Source organism: Vulpes lagopus, chromosome 16 (genome assembly GCF_018345385.1).
Source record: "Vulpes lagopus strain Blue_001 chromosome 16, ASM1834538v1, whole genome shotgun sequence".
Classification (NCBI taxonomy): Eukaryota; Metazoa; Chordata; class Mammalia; order Carnivora; family Canidae; genus Vulpes; species Vulpes lagopus.
In genome coordinates, this window is record NC_054839.1 from 44,184,611 (window position 1) to 44,211,725 (window position 27,115).

At 33.0% G+C, this 27,115-nt stretch overlaps 1 pseudogene; it reads right to left on the reverse strand.

The window, feature by feature from the left end:
* Positions 1-19,320: 19,320 nt before the first annotated feature.
* On the reverse strand, positions 19,321-20,234 carry LOC121476905 (annotated as a pseudogene).
* Between the last annotated feature and the right edge of the window lie 6,881 nt (positions 20,235-27,115).

Sequence of the window (27,115 nt, forward strand, 5' to 3'; positions counted from 1 at the left end):
CCTGTACTGAGTCATCACTTGATCCCACTGAAACTCTACTTCCAAAAATGAAAGGAACATGAATTATCAAATGAGAAAAAAGTGACTTAAAGTAGAGAACATTTGATTTACTAAATGGCAGAAAGCTAATCTGTGACAAAATATTTCCTCCTTAGATATTTGCATATGTTCAAAATTCACAGATTCTAAGAATTAGGAAATGGAGTTAAAGGGCCATTTTTCTGCCTACCACAAAAAATGAAGGGATGAGTCTTTCTGGGTGAATCAAACTAGGATGAAATTCTACCTATGGAGGCAAAAGGAAGCATAGAAAATACTAATCATGTAGGTAGAATTTTTCAAATGGCCATAAAAACATATTATTTGTATAACAGAAAATTAGTTATATATTTTAATTAAAATTTTTATTTCTGTTTAAAATTATTGAACTGATTCATTCAATTCATTCACTGATTCAGCCCACAAATAATTATTAATAAACCTTTATATATCATGGATTTAGTAAATAACTGATGATAAAATGGTGAAAAAAGAGACATATTTATCATCAGAGGGTTTACAGTGTAGTAGGGGGAGACACTCATTACTAATAAAATTATTAAATTATTTGGAATTCTGCATAAGATATTTGTTTATTTCCTCTATTTATAAATCATTTGTGTGTATTAGTATGGATATATGAAATTTTAAATTTTGGGTTATAATCCAATTACATGATTTACTTGGTCAAACAGTCCCAGCTTCAGCCATTGGAAGCCCTTGCAGTTGCTCCTGGGTCCCTTTGATCTACTTCATCAACAGTTTAAAAAAAAAAAAACAAAAAAAAAAACTTTTTTTCTTGGTTGGTTTCTGGGTTGGTTGGTTAGCTTATTAGCGTATTATTTTCTGATAGAACAAGATGCTCCAAGCTCATTTTCTGTATTTTCTAACCCAGCCTTGAACTAGCCTTTTTTCCAAGTAATCTTCATTATTTTATTGGAGACTAGTATTAACCTACCACTTTAAAAATAATAAATCACATAGCATTCTTTTTTTCTTTTTTTTTCTTGGGACAGGATTAAGGCAGATTCATTAATTATCAACCTTTAAATGCATAAAACCATATGAAATATGATTTCAAGATTATCATATTTCCCTCAAAGAACTTGTCAATAGAAGACAAGGAAAAAGTCTCTAAATTATTTAATTATATAAAAAATATAAAGGAACAGGAATTAAAGTGAAAATTATTTTTACATTATACACTTTTTCATTCTGATATTTTTCCATGCAAAAATGGATTGATAAATTATAATAATAAACTAAAAAAAATAAAGATAAGAAAAGAAAAACTATAACTGGCAGGATTATTTTATAGATATGATATATACTAGCCCATAATCAGTACTGTATACATTTTAATGGAGTTGAACTGTGGTTAGGAAATCTAAAAGGAAGATATCCTGAAGAGGTACAAAAGTTTGGGGACATGGGTGACTTAGTCAGTTAAGCATCTGCCTCCCTGCTCCTGCTCTCTCTTGCTATCTCTGTTTCTTTCTCTTTTTCTCAAATAAATAAATAAAATCTTTTTTTAAAAAAGTACAAAAGTTTTGAAAAATGAAAAATTTAAATATTTAACAACCTTGACTATATACACCTATTGTTCCCTTTGATACCTGACCTCCATAAATAAAAATCCATCTTCATTTTATGTTTCATTTTTTGTAGTTGAAAATCTAAATGTATTCAGCTAATAATCTTGAAAAAAATTAAAAATATGCTCCTTTATTTAAGGCATATGCCTTTATTTAAAGCAGCATATTTTAATTAAATAAATACTGGGAAACAAATATTATATACACAAATACATGGACAAATGTATATCTTTATATAAAAATTTATTTTTATGAAAATTTATCCAAGGATTCATATGGACAAAAATAATGTATCCCTTTATTGAAATTGAAGAAGGGACTTGGCTTTGAGAAGATGAGCTTACATGAATGTCTAGACTCAGAGGAAATATTATGCTTCTAATCAATACCAAAGAAAAACAGAATCACAACTTGAAAAAACACTGTTACTAGATCATCTGAAGAGAACTGAGCTGAGACTGTGGTGCTACCACACACTGGTTGCGTTAAAGATTTTTCTATTATAATCAAATTTAGTAACAGATTCTTTTATCCCGTTTTTGCTTTTGTTTGTTCATTTGTTTGTTCTCCTTAACAGTTAGTTGATTGTTCCTACCATGGTATAATTAAAGGTGTTCTCAATCATAAGAAAGAGGATTTTTTTCAGCCATTGTGCAATCTTTCTAGATGCCTGAAATCACCAAATTACTCTTGAATTTCTGACATATTCAGTTTTCATACCAACAATTCAATGCTGTCTTATCAGAATCAAAAAAAATAAATTAAATGCATCTCATTATTTTAAGAAAACCCCCCAGACGTCATACTATCAATTAAATAAAAAAATTAAATCAAATTGGGCCAAGGACTTAAAAGTGTTGCACTCTATACCTTTAGAAGTAAATGTGACAAAAAAAAAGAAAAAAATCTTTGTGATCTTGAGTAAGGAAGCTGGAGGAGCAAGAGAGAAAAAACATCTCTAGCATGTGGATATCAAATTTTTCCAACCCTTGACACTATTTTTATTGTTTTGTATAACTATCAGTTTGCTCAAACATACTACCTTAATCACTGGAACTATACTAGGTTTAAAATCAGGTAATATCAGTAATCTAATTTTGATCCTTTTCAAAATTATTTTGAAAAATCTAATTATTTTTCTTTCCACCTAAATTTAAAAATTACCAGTAGATTTCTACAAAGACAGTGCTGGAATTTTGGATGAGAGTCTATCATATCTATAAATCAATTTGAAGATAATATATTAAAACATCCTCCAACTTAAAAATATATTAAGCCCATCTATGTTGGAATTTTCTATGATGAAATTTTTTATCAATTAGTGCTTTTTTATGACAGCTTTTTAAATTTATATTTTATTTTTTTAAGATTTATTTATTTATTCATGAGAGACAGAGAGAGAGGCAGAGACACAGGCAGAGGGAGAAGCTGGCTCCTCACAGGGAGCCCGATGTGGGACTCGATCCTGGATCCCAGGATCAGGCCCTGAGGCAAAGGCAGATGCTCAACGTCTGAGCCACCCAGAGGTCCCATGACAGCTTTTTTAAAGATTTATTTATTTATATTAGAGAGAGACGAGAGAGAGAGAGAGAGAGAGAGAGAGAGAGAGCACAGAGGCCAACGTGGGCTCCATCCCAGGACCCTGAGATCACAATCTGAGTTGAAACCAAGAGTCAGTCATTCAACCAACTCGCAACCCAGCTGCCTCATGACACCTTTTTTTTTTTTTTTTTAAGGATTTATCTATTTATTTACTGTAGAGAGAAAGAGAGCATGAGCAGGGGGAGGGGCAGAAGGACAGAGAGAAAGTCTCAAGCAGACTTCACACCCAGTACAGAGCCAGACATCACACAATCCTGAGATCATGACCTGAGCCAAAATCAAGAGTCAGAGGTTTAACCCACTAAGCTACCCAACCACCCTTGTTTCTCATTTTCATAGATGCCCCTTTATTTGGTGAAGAAGTTGCTTTCTACTACTAGTTTGCTGAGAAGTTTTTGCTAAGATGGATGCTGAATGTTGCCAAATGTTTTTTGTTGTTTTTTTGTTTGTTTCTTTGTTTGTTTGTTTTTTTGATGCCTGCATTTATTAATATGATCACTTGGTCTTTCCTCTTTAGATTCTGAATATGGTAGCTTAGATTCAATGGTTTTCCAATATTAAACCAACTTTGCACTCCTATGAAAAATACCATTTGATCATGATATATAATCTTTTTGATTTGTTATCCTACTATGATTTTGAACTGGAGGGTGAAATAATATGTTCTTGGTTTTAAAATTACTTCTCTGGCCACTGGCTTGATAAACAAACATCAGGGGTTAAGTGTGGTAGCAGCTATTCTTAATTGAAGACTACTGCAATGTTTCATGTGAGTGATGAAGATAGCCTGAACCATGGTGATTACGATAGATTTATGGACGTATGGCTGAATTTTTATATAAAATCTAAAGTTTGAATAATATGAATTCCTACTGATTTAATATGGGATATAAGAGAAAGAAAAAAGTAAAAATTTTTGACTTAAATAACCTGAAGTACAGAATTGTCACCCATTCTGGAAAAAATATGGGTAAATCAGGTTTCAGGGAAAGAAAAAAAATCACTTTTGGACAAATTAAGTTTGAGATTTATATTAGGTATCCAATTGATGCTGTCAATAGAGCATTAAATATATGAAGTTGGAGTTCAGTAACATAACTGTGATTAAGAGAAATAATATTTTCTGTTTCATAAAACAAAATTCAATTCCTTGATTTACAATGATGTCTTTTTATTACAGTTGTTTAAATGCTAGCATCAGTTGTCAAGATTCTTGTCAATCAAGTTAGTAGTCATATTTTTTTTTTAATTAGAAAAATGTTGAAATCGGGGATCCCTGGGGGGCGCAGCGGTTTGGCGCCTGCCTTTGGCCCAGGGCGCGATCCTGGAGACCCGGGATCGAATCCCACGTCGGGCTCCCGGTGCATGGAGCCTGCTTCTCCCTCTGCCTGTATCTCTGCCTCTCTCTCTCTCTCTGTGACTATCATAAATAAATAAAAATTTAAAAAAAAATTAAAAATAAAAAAAAAAGAAAAATGTTGAAATCCATAGAGGACATGCTGATATCTGATGAAGTTAATCTACCCCTCAAAAGTACACCTCTCCATAAAGGATGTGAAATGTGCTCCCATATGCTGTCTTTCTCCAAGCAACGCTGTAGAAATGCTGACACATTGTATTCATGCCCTCTTGGCTATCACAGTAAGCATCCATATGGAGTCAAAATTACTAGATTTGTTTTCTAAATTGGAATTATTGACATCTTGAAATTATCTGCATTACATCAGTTAAAATTCTGAACATCTTACAATTTCTTTCATGACAGGTTTCTGAAACTTCCAAGGAGTGAAATATATGTATATATTCTAAGAAGAAACTTCTTAAGAAATAATATATACAGAAATTAGTAAAAGAAACCCTCATTTTTTTTTACCTTCACATATATTTCAAAAAAAATGTTAAAGATTTTGTTTATTCATGAGAGAGAGAGAGAGAGAGAGAGAGAGAGGCAGAGACACAGGCAGAGGGAGAAGCAGGCTCCATGCAGGGAGCCTGATGTGGGACTCAATCCTGGGACTCCAGGATCACTCCCTGGGCCGAAGGCAGGCACTAAACCACTAAGCCACCCAGGGATCCCCAACCTCCACTTATATTTCAAATAATATTTGCCTTATCTTGACAAATAATAATAATATACCAAACTGACAGCATGATAATTTAAGTGGTTTTCTTTATATATTAACTAATGACCTAACATCCTATGGTTGTTGTTATTGCTTAAGCAATACTAAACTTAAGAAGGAGTAGTTAAATAGTCAATTAACCATTAATCAGGGAATATTTTACTATTAAAATGACCTGGACTATGTTTTTGAAAATATTCTTATTAAATATTTATTGATTTCTTTTTCTAAGAGGAAATAATAGATTTATTGATAACTTGATGAATTACTTCATCAAACCAACATTATACAGTTTAATTATTAAGCCAACACATGATCAACTGAGATCATTTTTTGTTTGTCTATGTGGCTGTGCATTTATGCATAATCACAAAACCAGCACATGAACAATGGAAGAAAGATGTGTTTATTATTGTGTCTATGACTTTTTGTATTTATGCTTTTGTATTTGGTATTATATTTGATGCCATTGCCTCTGTTCTTATTTAGCACAGAACAGGCTGAAGGTTGTGGGAAGCAATGAGAATGAGAATGAGAGTTATCTATGGAATGACTTCATTTGCATTATTTCCAAGTTAATTGAATAAATAAAAGAAAGGAATATATTGCATGTAAAAGATTCAGGGATAATTTTACTTTATTAGGTGTATTGTTTCCCATTGACCAAAAAGCAGAGTAGGTCAAGGCAGAAAGAATTAGTACCTCTTCAGGCAAAACTAACATAAATAAGAACAAGACTCTCCACCTCTACAAACACTGATTTATTAAGTTTTACATAATCACTTGTAAAAAAATCTTTAGCAAATGGCAAACAGCTAGCTTTTCTATTTTTCTAAATATTCACTCTTCCCTGGGACTTTCATAAGATTAAGAACTAAACCAAGGCACATCACTTTTTCCTCTAAGAATTACTAGCATTTCTTTATTCATAATTTTTCAAAACATAAGAGAGTATTATTGGGGAAAGTTACTTTTACACCAGATAGTAAAACCTGAATTTCCTAGGGAAGTCACTGACAGAAAAATCATGATGGTGTCCTAGAAGATACATTTGTTCTGCTATAAAACATATTTCAAAACTTAGCAATGTCTAATAAATAGAGTAAGGATCTGATATTACTTAAAGTCTGTTCATTCTTATTTCAAACTGAAAAAAAAAACCCTATAAATCTATGTCCTACTTACTTTAAATTAACTTTTGAATAATACACAGCTCCCCTTATAAATATCTTTTGTAGCCAACAATTCCCTGCAGGAAAATTCTAAATGCCATAGTCTGACACATGAGGCCATTAAGTACTATCTAGAATCAAATTTCTAATTGAATCTGCAGTCACATCCTCAAAAATTATACCAAACATATACTTCATTTACATATACAAAATTATATCCGACATAAACTTCAATTTATGTCTCAAAATAAATTTCTACTTAATTTGTAATCTTCACAATGCCCAACAAACTCTTTCCTCCCATGCTTCAAATTTTATGAAAATGTTTCTAGTTTTTGGATATCTAAACTTAAAGTGAATATAATATTCTTCTGTGTTAAGGTACTAAACTGTAAAGTTTTTGTTCGTTAAATTATTAATTCAGCACAACATATATCATAATTATGTTGTTATATTGTGATATATTATGGTATACATAATGCATATATTCACATACATGACTTTATACCTCCTCTGGTGTATATTACATTACAGCACAATGGTGTTTATTCATATGAACTTTCATTTTTATCACTTTGGTTATATACCAGTCAGATTGTGAGAAGTACTCTAAAATAATTTTCTAGAAGTATTTTGTGGCATATCAGTTTACGCATCAAAAATGATATAGCACTTGGATGGTAGTATATGGGATAATCCAGGAGTAAACTGATATGCTTGCATGAGTTTGACTTGTTTTGTGGGATTAAATTAGGGATTAGCATTTTTTTCTCCTGGAAAGAACCAGAAGGTAAATATTTTAGGTTGTATGACCTACATTGTCTCTCTTATAACTACTGAACTCTACCACTGTAAGACAAAATCAGTCATTGACAATACTTAAATAAGTGTGTGTGACTGTTTTGCGATAATTTTTTATTTACCATTGCCTAAAAGTAGGCAACGAGCTATATAACCTACAGACCACAGTTTCTCCACCACTGAATTTGTCTAACATAATTTACTAATATTCTCCAATTATTATAAAAAATAACTAAGTCTTCAATGGAAATGCATGGTCTATGCAATTTCATTTGGCTGCAATTCTTATTCCTGTTGTTAATAGTTCTGAAAGAAACATGCAAGTCTTTTGATTAATATTCAGGGAGAGAGACATTCCTCAAACTGTCTATAAGAATCAACAAATGTAACAACTGGAATACGTAGGAATATTCAAATGACAAGATTAGAATTTGCAACATTAATGACATTAGGAAAGGTGGTAATGTAAGTACTTTCAGAAATTTGGACAAATAAATACTTATTTTGGATATGAGTTATTTTTGGAAAAAAATTTATTTCTGTATGAAAGATGAAATATGTGGGTGGGAATTTTAAAAATGTCATTAATTGAGTGATTAATATGTGGTAAGAAGTAGTCTCTACATATTAACTTACATATCCTCAAAACAACACTGAGAGGAAGATGCTATTACTGCCATTTCTATTTTACAGATGATGAAATTGAAGCAAAGACATTTTAGAAAATTGCCTAATACTACACAATAGTATATGACAGACCCTCTTTTCAAATCCAAGCAGTTTGGCTGTACAACCTGCTCTAGTTCAAAAAAGGTTTCTATTTTGGCTGGTTTATATTCCTGATTGCACAGTTTCTTAGCTGTTGACCACCAAAAAGTGGTTTAACCTCTTCAGGTTTCAATTTCCTGAAGTGTGTAATGATTGGCTTGAAGTAGACAATCTCTAAGACTGTCAAAATGCTATGATTAAATTCATAAAGTTTTAGCTTCATAAATATTCTTGAGCGTTTTGAAATGTTAACATATTACTTTTATGGAAAATATTATTCAGATAGTCTAAACCATTTGCATTTTCTCTTTAGTGCTGCCTCTTTTGAGAAGATAGAATTAAAATTCCTGTTTGGGGAAGAGAGGGAAATGGAAGGAGAGCTGTTGTAAAGAGATTAGGGGAATTGGGATCAGAGAACCAGAGTTCTGTCCACTTCCCTTTCAATCTTGCCAATCCTGTGTTTTTTAACAAGGGGATTCTTGAAAGGGGATTATGAAACCTATCTTAAAGAATTGCTATGAAAAGAAGAATGTTGTGATATATGAATACTAATATTGATCCAAGCTATGTAAATATGAAAGTTTTTGAAAGAAACATTAATAAAGAACCTAAATATACATAAATAAATTTAAGTAGTGACCATTTTCAGAGATAAAAGTAGTTTTGGTTATTTGAATCTCAGTTTCATTGATGATACCACAAATTTACTCACATATCAACTCAGGAAATAATTCCGTGGGATTTTCTTCAAGTGTTATTTTATTTAGAACAAATTGAAGAATATTATTTGATATGATAAGAAATGAGATAAGAGAAGAAAGAAAGGCCTACTTAAAAGTAAAATGTGTGTACATCTGTATTTTGCAACAATATGAAAACATCACTCAATTAAATGTGGTCTAAATTTAATTTTTCATGTATTCTCTTTACCCTAACAGCCTGCAACTCCCTGAAAGAATTGATTCCACTTATATATATTATTTTCATTTATGTAAATGGTAGTATGTCATAAAATTATATTTTGCCTAAATTTTCACATCACTTGACCCAGAGCAGGACTTCAGATTTTATTGTCATTGTTATAGTGCAACATCCCAGTAATTATTCTCTGGAAGATATAAGTCAAAATAATTTGATTTTAATACTTAAGGCAAATTCCCAATACTTACAGAGATTCTGACATAACGGAAATCTTGAAACTATTAATATGCTTACATAGAGAGGCACAAATAAACATCCCCAAATAAGAGTAAGAAAAGAGTTCTAATTAAAATAGTATCAAAAAGAATATAATACTTTGGTTACAGTTAGCAAAAACGCAAAGATGTACACTTAAAACTATAAACCATTGTTGAGAGATATTAAATGAGAACGAAATAAATGGAAAAACATCCCTTGTCATCCCAGAAATGTTGTTAAAATAGTAAGAACTTCCAAATTCATCCTTATCAGTATTCCAGTTGCTTTTTCTTTTTCTTTTTTTCAAAAACTAATATTCATAAAACTACTATGGAAATTTGAGGAACCCAGATTTGTCAAAACAACCTGGATAAAGATCAAATTGGAAAACTCATTTTCCCTGATTTTAAAGGTACTGCAAAGGAACAATAATCAAGAAATGTGGTAATGGCATAATAGCCTAAGGATAGACACACTGATCAATGGATTAAAACTGAGAATACAAATAAAGCCTTACATTTATGGTCAATTGATATTTGAAAACATGCCAAGACAATTCAGTGAGGACATATATTCTTTTCCACAAATGGTACTAGAATAACTATTTATATATATAAAAGAAGAAAGAAAGAAAGAAGAAAGAAAGAAAGAAAGAAAGAAGAAAGAAAGAAAGAAAGAAAGAAGAAAGAAAGAAAGAAAGAAAGAAAGAGAAAGAAAGAAAGGAAAAAAGGAATTTGCATCCCTATCTCATGTCATATGTAAAAATTAAAGTGAATCACAGAATTAAATATAAGAGGTAAACATATGAAACAGGAGAAAGCACAGGAACAAAGTTTCATAGACTTGAGTTAGCAATAGTTTCTTAGATACAATAAGAAAAACACAAGCAAAAAAAGACATAAATCATTGGATTTCTTAAAGTTAAAGAGTTTCATGCATCAAAGGATACCATCAAGGAAATAAAATGAAAAACCACCTGGAGAATAGAAAATGTTTGCAAATCATGTCTGACATGGGACTTATATATTCAGAACACATAAATACTTACAATTCAACAATAGAAAGAAAATGTTAAAGAATTTGAATGGACATTTCTCCAAGGATGTACAAATGGCCACTTAACAAATGCAAAGATGCTCAACATCATTATTAGAGAAACACAAATCAAAATCACAATGAGATATTCACAGTTACTAGAATGACTAAAACAGTAACAAATGTTGGTAAGAACACAGAGAAATTGTAAATTTCATGCTCTGGTGGCGGGATTGTTTCAAATGTTTCAACCACTTTGAAAAGCAATTTGACAGTTCCTAAAAAGCTTAAACATAAGATTCAGCTATTTAATTCTTGAGTACATCTCAACTTAATTGTAAACATATGTCTACACAAACATTATATGTAAATATTAATAGTGGCATTACCCATAACAGCAAAAAGTGGAAACAACCCAAATATCCCTTGTGGAATGGAAAAAAAATATGTGATATTTCTATAGAATATAGTATTATTTAGCTATGAAAAATAAAAAGAGTAAAGTACTGATTCATGGTACAACCTGGATGAACTTTGAAAATATTATTTTAGGGGCACTGGGGTGGCTCAGATGGTTAAGCATCCACCTGTAGCTCAGGTCATGATCCCAGGGTCCTGGGATAGAGTCCTGCATCTGGCTACCTGTTCAGCAGGGAGTCTGCTTCTCCCTTTTCCTCTGCCCCACCCCTTGCTTGTGCTCTATCTCTCTCTGTCAAATAAATAAATAAAATGTTAAAAAGAAAGAAAAGAAAAGAAAAAAAGAAAAGAAAAGAAAAGAAAAGAAAAAAGGAAAGAAAAGAAAGAAAAAGAAAGAAAAGAGAAAGAAGAGAAAGAAAGAAAAGAAAGAGAGAAAGAATATTCTAAGTAAAGAAAGCAGCTAAAAATAGATCACACACAGGCACCTGAGTGGCTCAGTCAGCTAAGCACACCTTAACTCTTAATTTTAGCTCAGGCCATGATCTCAGGATTGTGAGTTCCAGCCCTGCATAGGGCTCAGCAATGGGCAAGGAGGACCTGCATAAGATTTTCTCTCGACCTGTCCCTCTGCCCCTTTCCTTACTCTCTTAATTAATTAATTAATTAATTTTAAAATCACACATTATATAATTCTATTTATGCAAAATGTCCAGATTAGGAAAATAAATGCAAGACAAAAGTAGATTATTGGTTGCTAGGGACTAGAGGCTATGGGAATAGAGTGTGACTGCTTAATGGGTATGAGATTTCCTTTGGGAACAGTGAAATGTTTTAAAAGTAGTGGTGACAGTCATACAATCCGCAAGACACTAAAAACAACTGAACTGTATAATTTAAGAGAGTAAATTTTATGATCTGTGAACTAGTTCTCAATAAAGCTATTATTAAAAAAACAATGCAAAGGTGTCCAGAATCATGTACACATCTTCCCACTTATAAATATTAATTTATAAATGGTAGTTAAATTCATGCCAAATAAAAAAAATTTATAACTGAATAATGAATGATATTGAGAGAGAAATCATTAGCTATTAGAAATAAATACAGTGCTCTGAAGATAAACAGTGTTTGAATCACAAGTCAAAGAAGAATGAATTTATCAAAGAAATGATCTCTTGCAGCTTCAACTGTCAACATGTCAGCTCAGTCCCTACTCTCGATTACATTTTGACACCATAAGATGCCAATGTAAGTGTGTGCCACAATTCTTCTAAGTGTCACAGAATACATTACAGAGGAGAAATAAATATTAAACACAAAATATAGATATATGTGAAAATACCATGCCTTCAACTACAATCAGATATATGTGTCCTATTATCACTGTGTGCCCCCAAATTGGAAACTAATTTCCTCAAGTACTGATAATGAGAAGTTCTAGTTAACTCAATGAGTTTACTACTAGTAAACACAGCTATGGTTTACTGGAAAGAATGCCAGACTTCAAGTTTGAATACTTGATATTAAAAACCAGCTCCACCACCCATACAAACAAAAATGATTCTTATGTTCTGTGCTTGACTTAACTCTCCTGTACCTCTTTCTTTCACCTATTAAAAAAAAACACCTCACACTAAGTATTGCTGTCAAGTGTAAATGAAAATCAAATGCTGAAAGAATCTAATATATGGTAGGTAATCCATAAATAGTTATTACATCTGGTTAACTTATTTCAGATAGTAGGTAATAAAAATCATACATTAGTGAAACTATCCTGATTATAATAAGCACACTTTAATAATTTAGAATGCATTTTTAAAGATCTATTTAATTCTATTTTAGAGAAAGAGTGTGTGATGTCAGCAGGGTGAGGGGCAAAAGGAAAGGGAGAGAATCTCAAGCAGATTCCCCACTTAATGGAGGCCTGATAATCCTGAGATCATGAACTGAGGGAAAACCAAGAGTTGGATGTTTAACCAACTGAACTACACGGGTGTCCCTCAATTCCGTTTTTATATTTTGAAAATATCTAAGGATCATTCTTAGGAAAACTTCTTAGTATATTCTTCATGCCTAAAATAAAGTTTTTTTTTATATATATACATAATGAGAGAAAATAGAGAGTGTTTCCTTGTTGTGCATTGCTAATATGGCATAAGACCTAATACACGGAACATTACCTGGAATTTTGTAATTAGGATAACAGTTGGAGATTTTTGAAATCTAGCATTAGCAATGAAACTTCTGTGATTTTAAAGGCCCATCAGGCACAATGAAATATAATAGTAAGAATGTAATTTTGAAATACTGAAGGAGAGACAATTCGTATAGAAGTCTGGCCAAACTACCAGTAATCAGCAGTGTAGCAAATACAGCCCATTAATAATAACTCATGTTTCAGAAGGGTTAAAACCTAGTATATATTTAGCCACATTTTGTAAAAAAAAAAAATGCTTAAAAAATTACACTTTTCTTTATCTAAAATAGTTCCCTGTAAGGGAAAAAGAAAACAAAAAATGATTCTTTCCTTTCCAGCTCAACAGAAAAGTCACATAAATCAAAATGTCATCAGTGAACTGGTAGAACTGTAATACACAGCCCATCACAGCCTTCACAGCGTCTTAAATAAGTACCACAGAGGCAAAGAGATGAAATAAAAGCCCGTGAGGTGCTATACAAAAACTCTCACAGTAAATGAACAAATATCCAATGCTGCCCTTTGGGGTCCTGTCTCTATAGGAGGAATGAAATCACTGAAGGTAGAAGTCCATCAAATCTGACTCCCTATCTCATGGCCATTGGAGTACAACACTCCTGACAGTAGATGTCACATTATTCTATATGAGAAATTAATAGAGAATCCATTCTTTTTTCTAAAATCTAATTCCTTTCCCAGATGCCCTTGGGTATACATTATTGTTTTTATTGTAAAGTCATTTCCAACGAATGTCAACAGATAAACTTCTAAGTCTAAGGTCAAATATAAAAGTCTCAGTGTATGTGTTTGGAAGAATAAAAACACAGTTTAAAAAGATAAATAAAACCTCTAGGAAAAAGAGGGAACACTGCCTTTTGTAGCACATTTTAATTCCTTATTAGGTCATTTTCTTTTATTTTAACCACAATTCTGTGCACTATCTGGCAAGGAAGGGCTATATAATATGTAATTAATATAGAAGATGGATCTGAAAAATGAATTTATTCCAAAAAGTATGTATGCTGAATAGATTTAGGAATTTCACTTTAAATGGTTTTAAGAAAAATTCAAAGCTAACAAATTCTCCAACCTTAGATTTTCTACAGGGATAAATATACATATGTATATTAATTTCTTGATAACCATGATAGATACACACATAGATAAACAAATGGATGGATGGATATATGTAGGTAGATAGATGATAGATAGATAGATAGATAGATAGATAGATAGATAGATAGATGATAGATAGATAGATAGATAGATAGATAGATAGACAGACATCACAGATTCACATCATTTCATTTTTTGGAAGTGATTTCACAATGTATGTGTCATGTATCACAGTAAAAATCAGTAGAGTCTTTGAGGTCTCAAGTGCATTTACTTGCTCCTGCAACTGACTTTGTGCTCGATTAAATTTATAGAAAACACCTTTTGTTTTGTGCTCAGTTACTACAGGGAAGTTAAAAAATAGAACTGTTTCTACGTATAAATAATGTAAGACATTCAGAAAGCACAATTCACCAACTTGAATTCCCATTAGATTATAAACAGCACTGATGAAATTTGCCATGATTTGGTCTGGATCTTATTATGTCAAAATGTGATGTATCTTAAGAAACATTTCTTAAGACCTGAGCAAGAGTTTTCTTTTTCTTTTAAGATTTTGTTTATTTATTCATGGGCGAGAGAAAGAAGGAGACATAGGCAGAGGGAAAAGCAGGCTCCCTACGGGAGAGCCTGGTGTGGGACTCCATCCCAGGACCCTAGGATCATGAGCTGAGCTGAAGGCTGACATTCAACCACTGAGCTACCCAGATGCCCCTGAGCAACAGTTTTCTAGCATATAAATTTATTGAAAATCTTCTGATGTTCTATCAATCAGAAAACAAAATGCTTTGAAGAGTCTGTTCCCTACCAGCTTTGATTTAGACAAGTACAAGATTTGGTCTAGGTCCTCATCACTTAAGAATGTGCAATATAATTGGCAAGGCAATTTAAAAAATATGTGAGAACATTATATTTTTAAAAATAAGATCTAATAACTTAGTTCTCCTAGGAATTTTGAGTTTAAATGATTATTTAATACTGGACTGATGTTGTTGAGTTGAATACAGTTATAATTTAAGGGTTTGACCTAAGATGTAGAGATATCTTTCATTTACCCAGGCCAGTGAGGCTTGGGAAAATGAGGAAATCTTAAATAAAATTATAGGAGACACAGATTATTTTTTGTTATCAAGGGAAATAAATTAATAGGAAGATAAAGCTTTCCAATCATAAAGTAACTACATGGAAAACAAGAATGAATATAGAAAAATATCAATATCATTTTATATCAGGCTACACTTCAAAGATATGCAAATATTCCATTTTTTATGCATTTAAGACAGAATCAGACATGAAGTTATATTAAATGGGGATTTGAGGTAATTGAAATTTCATTCCATAAAAAGAGGTTGTATATTATGGCTTGGATTCTGCTTATGGTTTAATTTAAAAAACCTTATCTTGGTTGGCTCAAGATACTTTCCTACAAGTCATTAGAAAAATTTTTAATTTAGTTAAGGAAATATTGAAATCAAAACATGGAAGCCTTAAACTTAGGACAGTTATTTCATATGATTTAATTTGGTTGGGTTCAATACTCTTATAGAAATGCTATAATAAAAAAAAAAAAAGAAATGCTATAATATTCAAATTCATTTTTTGGTTGAATTAAGGAATTTTAAGTTTCTGATTTGAAAAACTCTAATTATGTGATCTTAATATTAGAATATATTTATATACTTATAAAATAAAGGAATAAGAATTCTTATTATTCTAAATTTATTTTAATAATAGATAAGTGGTGAGGGTGTATATGTATGTGTATAAAATTGGGGTGAGGCAGGATACCAAAGAAATTTTCTTTCTTTTTTTTTTCCAAAGAAATTTTCAAGCTAATTTAATTACTGTTCCTACAAAATTAGGTTTCAGGGATATTTTTTACTCCTAGAGTAATTTTCAAAGATATCTGTGACTATATTTTCATACACATTAGATTTTGGGGGAATTTAATCTGGACACTTTCTGTGAGTATATTTTTCCACTTGTATCACTTAAACTACAGATTAGCCTGGTTTGCATATTTGAATGATAAAAACAGATTATGCTGATGTGATATTTATTATTTTAATTGCTCCCAACTAGAATAGAGGTTGAAATGCCAGTGGTAGATTCAGCCAACGTGGAGGCTACATTTTGGAAAGGATGCTTACTAGATCTGTGACTTCAGGCAAGTTAGTTAAACTAATGTGAAAAAATTCAAAGGTGTGATAAATAAGAGATGTGCTTAAGATATATTATTAGTAATAGCTCTTACAGTATGTTAGGTAAGAGGAAACAGCAGTTTTACCTTTTATAGTTAATAAAGATTTATGTTCACTATTCTTGCAGGAGAGGTCTTTAACCAAAAATTTCATAGGAATTACCTTTAATGTATAGTTGTCAGCCTACAGAGAATGATCCAAAGGTTCAACAGAGAGAAGTGCTGCTGTTTTAGGGAAAAATATGCAAATAAATATGGATCTTTTGTGTAAAGATTATTTGGATCTTCATGATGTAATCTTTCTAACCACCTCACTTAAACTCCTAAAATTTCCTTTTTCATTTGTTAATGCTATTCATGTGATCCTTTTCTTCCTGCTGCTGTTCCATTTATTCTGATAACAGATTTCCTAGTTTATTTGCCTCCATATTTAGTGTTTCTATTTTCATTTTTTTTTCAAATAATTAGTTCTGATTTTGGTAATAATGATCCTATTGTTTAAAATCTACATGTAAGATGCCTGGGTAGCACAGTCGGGTAAGCATTGACTTTTGGTTTTGGCTCAGGTCATGATCTCAGGGTCGTGAGATTGAGTCCTGTCTCCAGCTCTATGTTCAGCACAGAGTCTGCAAGAGATTCCTTTTCCCTCTGCCCCTCCCACTCATGCTCTCTCTCTCTCTCTCCCTAAAATAAATAAATAAATCTTAAAAACACCCTACACACATGCACATATACACATTTAATTTCAGCAATCTTGGTAACTCCTTTGATGACAATATATCATTCTCAGATTGCTATTTTTAATTAATTTTTATATTAAATAACACTAGTATATTACTTAACAAGTCAAACCAAGAATTCTGCTTTGTCTATAACTGAGTAATAAAAACTAGGTTTACTGTCCTCTCTCCCCTGCTCACATAAACAACTAGAAAATAAGAAAAGCTACATGAAACATAAAACAGAATTATTAAAAAAAAAACTTTAAAGTGAAAAAATCAAGTATTAGAAGGAATGTGGTGCAACTGGAATTTCCAAAATAAAGATCATACAGCCACTTTGGAAAACATTTTGGCAGTTTCTTATGTTTAAAAGTTAAAGTAATGCAATATAGCAATTCCACTCCTAGGTATTTACCCCAAAGTAAATAAAGCACGTGTCCATAAATCCTTTATTTGAATTATCATACTTGAATTATTCAAAATGGCCACTTTTCTTTCAGTTTTATAGAAATATAGTTGATGTACACTACTGTATTAGTTTAAGATATAATGCCTAATAATCTAACATACATAGGCTATAAAATGATTACCACAGTAAATTTAGTTAACTGTATTTAGGTGATAATCAAATTAAGTTTAGTTACCTTATGTAACACACGTGACTATAGTTAACGTACTCTACGGTATATTTGAAAGCACTAAAACAGTAGATCCTAACGGTTCTCAGTATGAGAAATAAAAAGCATTTTTGTAACCGTACGAGACAATAACTGTGCATTATTAAAAATAAATGTAGCAAGCATTTATTTTTATTTGTCCACTTAAACTTAGGGAACATCTTATATACAGTAATACTCAACTTCTATAAACTCATCCTGACAAATACATTAATATAATTGATGACTGTATATTACCAGAGTTGTTAAATAATCAAAGGAATCTACTAGTTCATATATAAACAATTGACATTATCAAAGAAAAAAAATTCAAAGACAAAAAAAAGAAATGCAGCATCACAAATCAATAAATTATTATAATGTGTAAATACATAACTATAAAATAACTCACTGTATTAGTCTAGGAAACCAACTTTTTCTATTCACATCTTCATTGTAAATACTAAATCTTACTCAGCTTTATTTTGCATTGTGATATAAAAAATATATGAAAACTAAATTGTACATAAATTTTAGTATTTTTATAAATTGCCTAGGGCATAGTATCTCACAATGAACTGGAGTTCACTTATATGTTTATTTATGAACATTAAGGTCATGCATTTTGTATGATATAAACAAACATGTAAGTTGTAACAAAAATAGAAGCATAATTAACAAAATGGTGATGTTTATGCTGATTAGCAAGAACATTTTGAAGATAAAGAATGTGGAATTAAGCTTTTTGACCCCCAATATTCCAAGGAATCATCACTTATTTTTTTTTAGAGTCATTAATTGGACATTAAGTTAGAAATGAGTGTCCTCTTTAAATGATTCTATTTATCAATCTTTAAAAATGTATTTCCTAATGAATTTTGCTCTTTCTTATGTTTTGTTTTTAATCTGGGGATGTTCTTGCAACTGGTGGTAGGAAAAGAAAAATAAAAGCTTACAATCTTCCCATCTAATGGATTACTATTGATTACAATACATGCTACTAACCAAATTTTTTCTTCAAAATTGAAGAAAATAAAATGGCATATATTTATTTTTAAATGAATGAATATATCAGTATGATGCTGAGTAGGTCATTTTCCTCCCTTAGCTGAACCCATACTATGAGATTCTTGTTGATACATACAGAAGTTGTTGTAAAAACAATTCTCTTTTTAACTGGAGAGATTTTATCCCTTACATCCTTCTCTTCAAAGTTTTCAGTTTTCCTCAGTTTTTTCCTGATGTCATTTTTTAGTTCCAGGATCCCATCCAGGATACTGTAGTTCATTTAGTTGTTACATCTCCTTAGCTTTCTCCTCACAGAGAGTTTTTCCTATTTCCGGTGGCTTTGGAAGTTTTAAAGAATTCTGGTAAGGTATTTTTGTAGAATACCTCTCTATTGGAATTTGCTGATTATTTTCTCACAATTAGACTTACAGTTATATGATTGTTGGAGAAAGATGGAAGAGGTACAATGCCATTTTTATCACATAATATACAAAGTATGTACTCTCTACATAATTTAGCACTGTTCATGTTGACCTTGATCACGTGGTTGAGATAATAGTATTTTTCTGGTTTTGCCAGTATAAGGTTGTTCTTTTTTTCTTCTCTCTCTCTCTCTTTTGGCAGAAATGTTTGTTTTTCATCAACCTGAGGACCTTAGTTGCATTTTGTTTGCCTTTGTGGAAGAGCAGCTTAAGACCACTCAGTGGTCAACCCATTCAGTTGTCTGAGCTTGAGCAGTGGCAGTCTTCAGTGGCAGGCTGGGTCTCCAGTCTTCAGTAGGGAACTGCTCAATAGCCCCAAGGAGCACCTACACACCTTCAGACCAGTCTGCAACTACAGGTTGTGTAGCAGTGTAACTCATGAGCTGAAGCCATCCAACGACCCTGAAATTCCTCCTTGGTTATACAGCTTTTCCACCAGCAGCCTGCTCTCCCTTTTCAACTTCTTTAGGATCTCTGTAGAAGTGGAAATCAGGCATGACCTCCCTGGGGTGTCCACAGGAAATGGGGTCACGCATGTGCAGAACTTCCCAGGCCAGCATCTACCACATCAGATCCACTGAGGTGTTGCAAGGGATGGCAATGTCCACACAGTGCAGAGGAGAGTCTGTGTTACACAGAACAATGGTAGGCAGGTTAACATAAGACACCTCTATGACAGGCTGGTGGCAGCCCTGGGATCAGTAGCCACCAGAAGCCTTGGCTTCTGGAAGACTGCCTGGATCTGCTTAGTGAAGGTTCCAGGAGTGAAGCAGCCAGCAGTAGGAGTGGCTCCAGGGGCAGCAGCAAACTTCAGTACAGCTTGCCAGCCAGTTTTCCTGGAGGATGTGACATTGACATCAGCAGGGTTTGCAATAACAACAAGGATACCAGCTGCCAGCAAAAGCTTCTCCCAGGTTCTCTTCAGATTTATGATATAGATAGTATCACTATTCCTTGTGTAGATGTACCATTCCATTTGGAAGTCAAGGATTTTGTCACCTAAGCGGGTTCCTTCTGCAAGGAATCTGAGACATCCTCCTCCTTCATTTGTAGGAGACCAAAGGCTCCAGATATTGTGAAAGTTTTCCTTTCGGTCCCTATGGGAATGCAGAATAAGACCATACATACCCCTCCCTGGGTAATGCAGAAAGGCAAGGTTGTTCTTTCTTCTCCTTTCAATGCTAGGTGCCGCCCATACTAAAGGAGTGGGGAGTTAATATGCTCCTTCCTTGAAGGTAGCAGGTCTACATAAACATTTTGGAATTTTTCTGCATGAGGATTTATCTCTTTTTTCCAGTAATTTATTTAATTAATACTCTGTATCAGTATGGACTCAGGAACATTTATTTTATACTTTAAGTTATAATCCAGTGGTAATTTATTTTTTTGCTCTTCAAAATGTTCCGGCTTGGGCCATCAGGAATCTGTTCAGTCAGCTCCTGTGTCCCTTTATCATACCCTCATCTATGTGTTTTTGTTGTTCTTGTTCCTTGTTATTGTTTGCTTGTTTGTTTTGAGCACTTCCTTACTTTCTGGCAATGTAAGACGCTCCAGACTCATTTCGTGTATTTCCTGCCCCCAAACCATGGGATTTGCCATTTCTCAAGGAGCCCTAGCCTTTATATTGGAGAAAGGTATTAGAAACTAAAACCTGAGCATTAAATGTGCTCACTGCTAATGGAGTGTCATTGTATACTGGTCTCAGTTGACAAAGGATATGTATGTCTATAACCTAAACTGTGTATATGCACATGTCCATAAACACTTCTGTGTAAACATTTGTACCTATATTAAGCTACATATGAGTTCATCCTTGGCCACAGTGTATAATATTTTATACTTTTTTGAGTTTGACTTGGTACTTTGTGAGAACTGGTTTTAGTACTCTGGTAATGTTTGCCTTACGGAACAAGTTAAGATATCTGCTTTTATTTTATCACATAATTTTCTGAGAATGGGTATTATATCTTCTTTAAAAGTTTAGTAAAATTTACCAGTAATACTATCTAGGCCTGATGCCTCCTTTTTTGGAAGATTATTAACTGTTGATTCAACTTAACAGATATAGACTATTCAGTTATGTATTCTCATGTGGGTATTGATAGTTAATATCATTCAAGAAATTGGTTTATTTCATCAAAGTTATCAAATTTGTTCATACAGTTGTTAATAAATTCCTTCACTGATTCAAGGACTTATTAACTCATACATGCAAAATATGCTGCTAATTTTATGAGCAAAAAATCCATATATAAAATCACTCCACAATCCTGCAACTATCCATTTAAAAATGTTGTTCTTAAAAGTGGTTAAAAGTCCACCACTGTATTCTTCCAGTGGGCAAACTGTACTGAACATTGTTTGTTCTGTCACTGAGTTTTCAAAACCTCCCAAACACAAAGTAACAGTTTTAGGCAAAGCAGTGATAGAAGCACATGTCCATGTAGGTGAACTAAAGAGTAGGGTCAGTTTCAGTGCTAGTAATCTGGCAAGACAGCGATGTTAAGATTCATAGTTTAAGAATAAAATATTTTGCAAACTGTAAACCTGCAACAGATGATTTTTACTCCTACTTCCTAGAAAACTAAGGAAAGCCTATATCAAATTTGAATAAAGTAATACAAAAACAAGAATGCATTTTTGCTAATCTAAAAAAAATCCACAAAATTTGCATACTTTTCAGGAAGATTTTGTAATACAGAGACTTAATGCACATAAAGGAGGAGATAAGAAGTACGCTTACTAAGTTAGCAATTATTCAGAGTGAATTAAATACTCAACCGTGGGAGAGGTGGCAGGTGTAAAAAAAAAAAAGGAAAAGCCTCAGAGAACAGTGATAATACCAACCTTTCTTCATCCTCAACTGCATTTGACAGAAAATAACCTTTTATAAATTTTACTTGTGACATTTTATTCAGCTTAATTATTCTGTGTACAGTGTAGTGTATGTTAATCTCCACTTCATATTTTGTCAAAATACTGTCATCATCTTTTGATCATGTCAAATATTTCACACACTCCATTCCAGTACACCCACAGCTAAGAGGAGCATACTTCATTAGGAGAAACATAGGAATAAGATTTTTATCCAAAATCTCAGCAAAGGCTAATAAACTATTTTTTTTAAATTCATCACAATATTAAGATTCATCCAAACAATTGAGCTATTCTCATTACTTTATGATATACAGTACAGCACTATGGAATGAACACTGACAAATTATTGAATATAGTAAAATACATTTCATTAAGGAGGGTGTTTTGCTTTACATATCTGAAAACTAATTAAAAACATCTGAATTTCTTAATATCAGAAGCTACAGGCTTCTTAAAGACAAAAGTCCATAAAACAGTTCAGTGCCTAGTGTTTGTAGTACATAACGCAACATAGTTCAGAGGGCATTTTGGCAACTCAATCTAAGCAAAGATAGGGAGTACTGAAAATAAGTCTTTGAGAAGCTTGTCAGGCACTAGGGTGGCTCAGTGCTTGAGTGTCTGCCTTGGGCTCAGGGTGTGATCCTGGGGTCCTGGGATTGAGTCCTGCATCAGGCTCCCTTCAGGCAGTTTGCTTCTCCCTCTGCGTATATCTCTGCCACTCTCTGTGTGTCTCTCATGAATAAATAAATAGAATCTTCTTCTAAAAAAATAAGCTTGTCATCTGGGGGCTAAATTTTAATAGAATGTGAAAATTTGAACTCATACTTTAAACATACAAAACTCTAGAATTTCTGATTGGCTCAAATGATTGTATGGAAAAAGTAATCTGTAACAAAAATTTGGCATTGAATGTGAAGGCTCTACCAGTTTTGAGCAAAATGTACATAGGTTCTAAGAGAGACAGAGCAAGGAAATGAGAGTATTAGATTTCTGCCAGCAGACACTTTCCCTTCCTCTTCTTGATGGGAATGGCCAGGAAACTGCTGGAGAAGCTTCATCAAAAACTGCCTTGAAGTGACAGAACCCTCAATCATGGCTAAGCCTTGTGTGGCAGCAATGAGAATGATCTCTTAGTTTCCCAATTATGCCTTTATCACATTTAGGATCATAGCTCTCACTAGGACAATAAGGGAGTTGAGACAACAGTGTTGCACTTCAGGATACCCCTTTGCAGAAATTGTCAAATGATTTAGGACTCAAAGGGAAAAAAACAAATTAAGAATGTATCTGTTTGTTGATAAGATAGAAGATATAAACTAACATAATTGTCTTGTCTAGTTGTATTCCATAAAGAGTCATGTGTTTTCCACATACCATAACACTTACAACATAATTATAAAAGACAGTAGGAATATATTCTTCAAGAAATGTGCTGGTTGGGCAGCCCGGGTGGCTCAGCAGTTTAGCGCTGCTTTCAGCCTACGGTGTGATCCTGGTGACCCAGGATCGAGTCCCATGTCGGGCTCTCTGCATGGAGCCTGTTTCTCCCTGTGTCTGTGCCTCTCTCTTTCTCTGTGCCTCTCATGAATTAATGAATAAATAAAATCTTAAAAAAAAAAAAAGAAATGTGCTGGTTGTCTGACTAGTCAGTGGGCAAATTTGACTTACAGACTCATGTCTCACCACCATACACACCAATTGATGGCCTACATTGGAGCCACTTGTTGGGGCACTGCTCCAGGTGTTGAGAAGAAAGCAATGGGTTGGCTAGTCCAAAGCCTGTGCTTCTTATTTACATAAACTGGCAGGTCAGACATTTAGGGACTAGCTCCTTTCTATGTAATATTGTATTTTAGTGAAATTCCTAGACTGAGAATAGTAGTTTTAAGTTTAGAGATGTCTGACATTGGAAGTTGACTTTGTACCTCTGTGGTACAATCCCCTCATCTATCAAATAGGTAGAGCACAATAAATACCAGTTGTGGGTATAAAGCATAAACTCTGGGTAAGAACTTCAGGGATCAGACTGGGATTCATTTTTCAGGAATAAATAGCTAATATAGCATTTCTCAGTGGTAACTTATTTCTTCATAATATTATATTTATTTCTGAAACATGGTTCTTCGATTAAATAATAATATGAACAAATCATTTACAGTTTATTTTGCTTTCAGAGAGGTTACTTCTATCAGATGTAGTTTAGATTTTGGAGAATGGTAAAGAGTTTGAGGACCACCCATTACTTATGTAGAGATTTCAATATTATTGTGGCTGTATAGTAAGCTAGGATACCAATTACACAAAGCTGGACCTCTTTAAAAGGCAAATGTCTTACAGAAATGGTAGCAAATCCAATAATGGGTAAGCATTCAAAATATTAGATAGTGAAAAAAATATTCTAGTCAAACCTCTCCAAATCAGTCAAGAAGGTCAAAAGTGACATTTATCATTGTATATGCTGTGTTAAAAATGCACTTACCATGATAAATGATTTTTCAGATATAAAACCAATCTTGATAAGGGCATTTGCTCTATTTGAGGAAAGTACTGACATACTGCTATTTAAACAACTAGTATTCTAAATATCCAGTGCTATATTAAATTGCCTGTGATCTCTGCAGACTAAAAAAAAAAAAAAGTTTAAATTTCTTCTGCTTAAATACTATATAAGTATATTATTATTTATAAAATACAACCTAAATCTTAGCCTAATTTTCTTCAAACCCATTAGTTTTAAAAATTTTTGATAGTAAAAAGTACTTACTAAAATGTGTGTGTGCATCCCTGTTGACATCTTAGAATCTCAGATTAAGGCAAACTATAAAATAAATCATCTGACCTTAGAATGTTTGATGAATTTTTGACTAATTGGTACCCATCAATTCTCCTTCATAACAGCACCAAAATTTCTTACTATTTCTTACTTAATTTCTTAGACTATTCCACACATTTCACTATAACCTTTAGCATAAGTGGTCAGAATCAGAATCTTTCAACTGTATCCAAAGTACCAGAACTAACACAAAATCCTCTAAAATTTTATTCTATTTCACTATACTATGGAAGTCAGGCAACTCTGACACAACAGAATTTCTTATGCCTGGATATTATAATTTCCTTAGAATACAAGTTCTAGTGTCTGGCATTTCTATGGCTGTACAAGTAACAAAGGAGACCAGAAATTTTTTCTCTCCAGGATACTTTTCTCTTATTACTCCTTGACTTACAGCACCAAGTTCAGCATTATATGTTGAATATATCACATTATTTAAATTGTACATTTTACAATTGCTGGGATATGGGCAATTGCATGATAATCTAAAACAATTAGTTTAGATGGTAAAAAAAATTATAGAAAAGACAGGAAAATCTCTTGTGTTCACAACTTTTGTGCTTTATTTATTTTTTTATAAATTTATTTTTTATTGGTGTTCAATATGCCAACATATAGAATAACACCCAGTGCTCATCCCGTCAGGTGCCCCCCTCAGTGCCCCTCATCAGTCACCCCCACCCCCCGCCCACCTCCCATTCCACAACCCCTAGTTCATTTCCCAGAGTTAGGAGTCTCTCATGTTCTGTCTCCTCCCTGATATTTCCCACTCATTTTTTCTCCTTTCCCCTTTATTCCCTTTCACTATTTTTTATATTCCCCAAATGAATGAGACCGTATAATGTTTGTCCTTCTCCGATTGACTTATTTCACTCAACATAATACCCTCCAGTTCCAACTTTTGTGCTTTAAAGAGAAAATAGCCAAGTGTGAAGCATGGGAAGATTCAAAAGTCCCTCTTCTGATTTATTCCAATTTTGTTTCAATCTTAAGTATACTTGGTTACCGGTTAGTGATATGTATCCTACACATCAATAGTCCTCGACCGATTCTGTTTATAGAACTAAGTAAATTACTTAGAGAAATTAGAGGAAAATTCTCTGATTGACTAAGAAGGCATTTTTTTAATTTTTAATTTTTATTTATTTATGATAGACATAGTGAGAGAGAGAGAGAGAGAGAGAGAGAGAGGGACAGAGAGACAGAGACAGAGACACAGGCAGAGGAGAGGGAGAAGCAGGCTCCATGCACCGGGACCCCGACGTGGGACTCGATCCCGGGACTCCAGGTTCGCGCCCTGGGCCAAAGGCAGGCGCCAAACCGCTGAGCCACCCAGGGATCCCCTAAGAAGGCATTTTTAATTAAAGCTCTCTATGTCATCCAGTTATCTGGATATAACTAAATATAGTAACGTATAATTATAAACTAATATAGTAGCATAAATGATTTTAAAATGTTGGATTTGAAATGAAAGTCTTATAAGCAATTTGTAATCCTGATTTTTCTCATGTGAGAAACAGGTGTAATATGTCATGTTAAGTGAGTGTAACCATATCGGATGCATCATAAATTCATAAATACTTGGCAGGACTTATGATATGAAGTCATGTGTAACCGGTTATAGCAAAAAATCTAAGATTTTTTTGTGGAAGAAAAGATACAGAGATTAAACAATTCTTTGAAGCTAAGAGCCAGCCCTCAGTCTGGACTCTTAAAATCTGAGAGTACAAAAGCAACCATTTAATTGTGTACATAACATACTGTTTTAAAAAGATACACATTCTAATTGGAGAGTTGGAAATCTCAAGGTAAGTACAGCACTGACACTCTTGGTCATACCAGACAGGAAGGAATCCTATACAATGGATTGCATCCATGGGATGGCATCATGCCATTTAGATGGGCTTCCATACTGGTTACTTCTAAATAAATGCCTGAATCAAAGTGACCTAAATAAATTAGTGTGAAATAAAATCTTGATTACTAGAGTTTGCTTATATGTTTGTGAGTGCTTTGTAAAGGAGAAAAAAGAGAGAGAGAGACCAAAAGCCAGGTTGCTTCATGTCTCCAGACTGATGACTGTGAAGCTTTCTATAGGGGTCTAACTACTCTCTCCGGACAGTTATTTAGCATTGACCGAGAATGTTTCTCTGAGCAGAACTGCACACTGAGACCCACAGAAATGATATCTATCACAGAAGAATTTGCTTGGAAAAATAAATACTAGAAGGAAACATAATATTGTCTCTCTCTGATATTTTGAACTTGAGGAAATTAATTTATTAGGTGAATA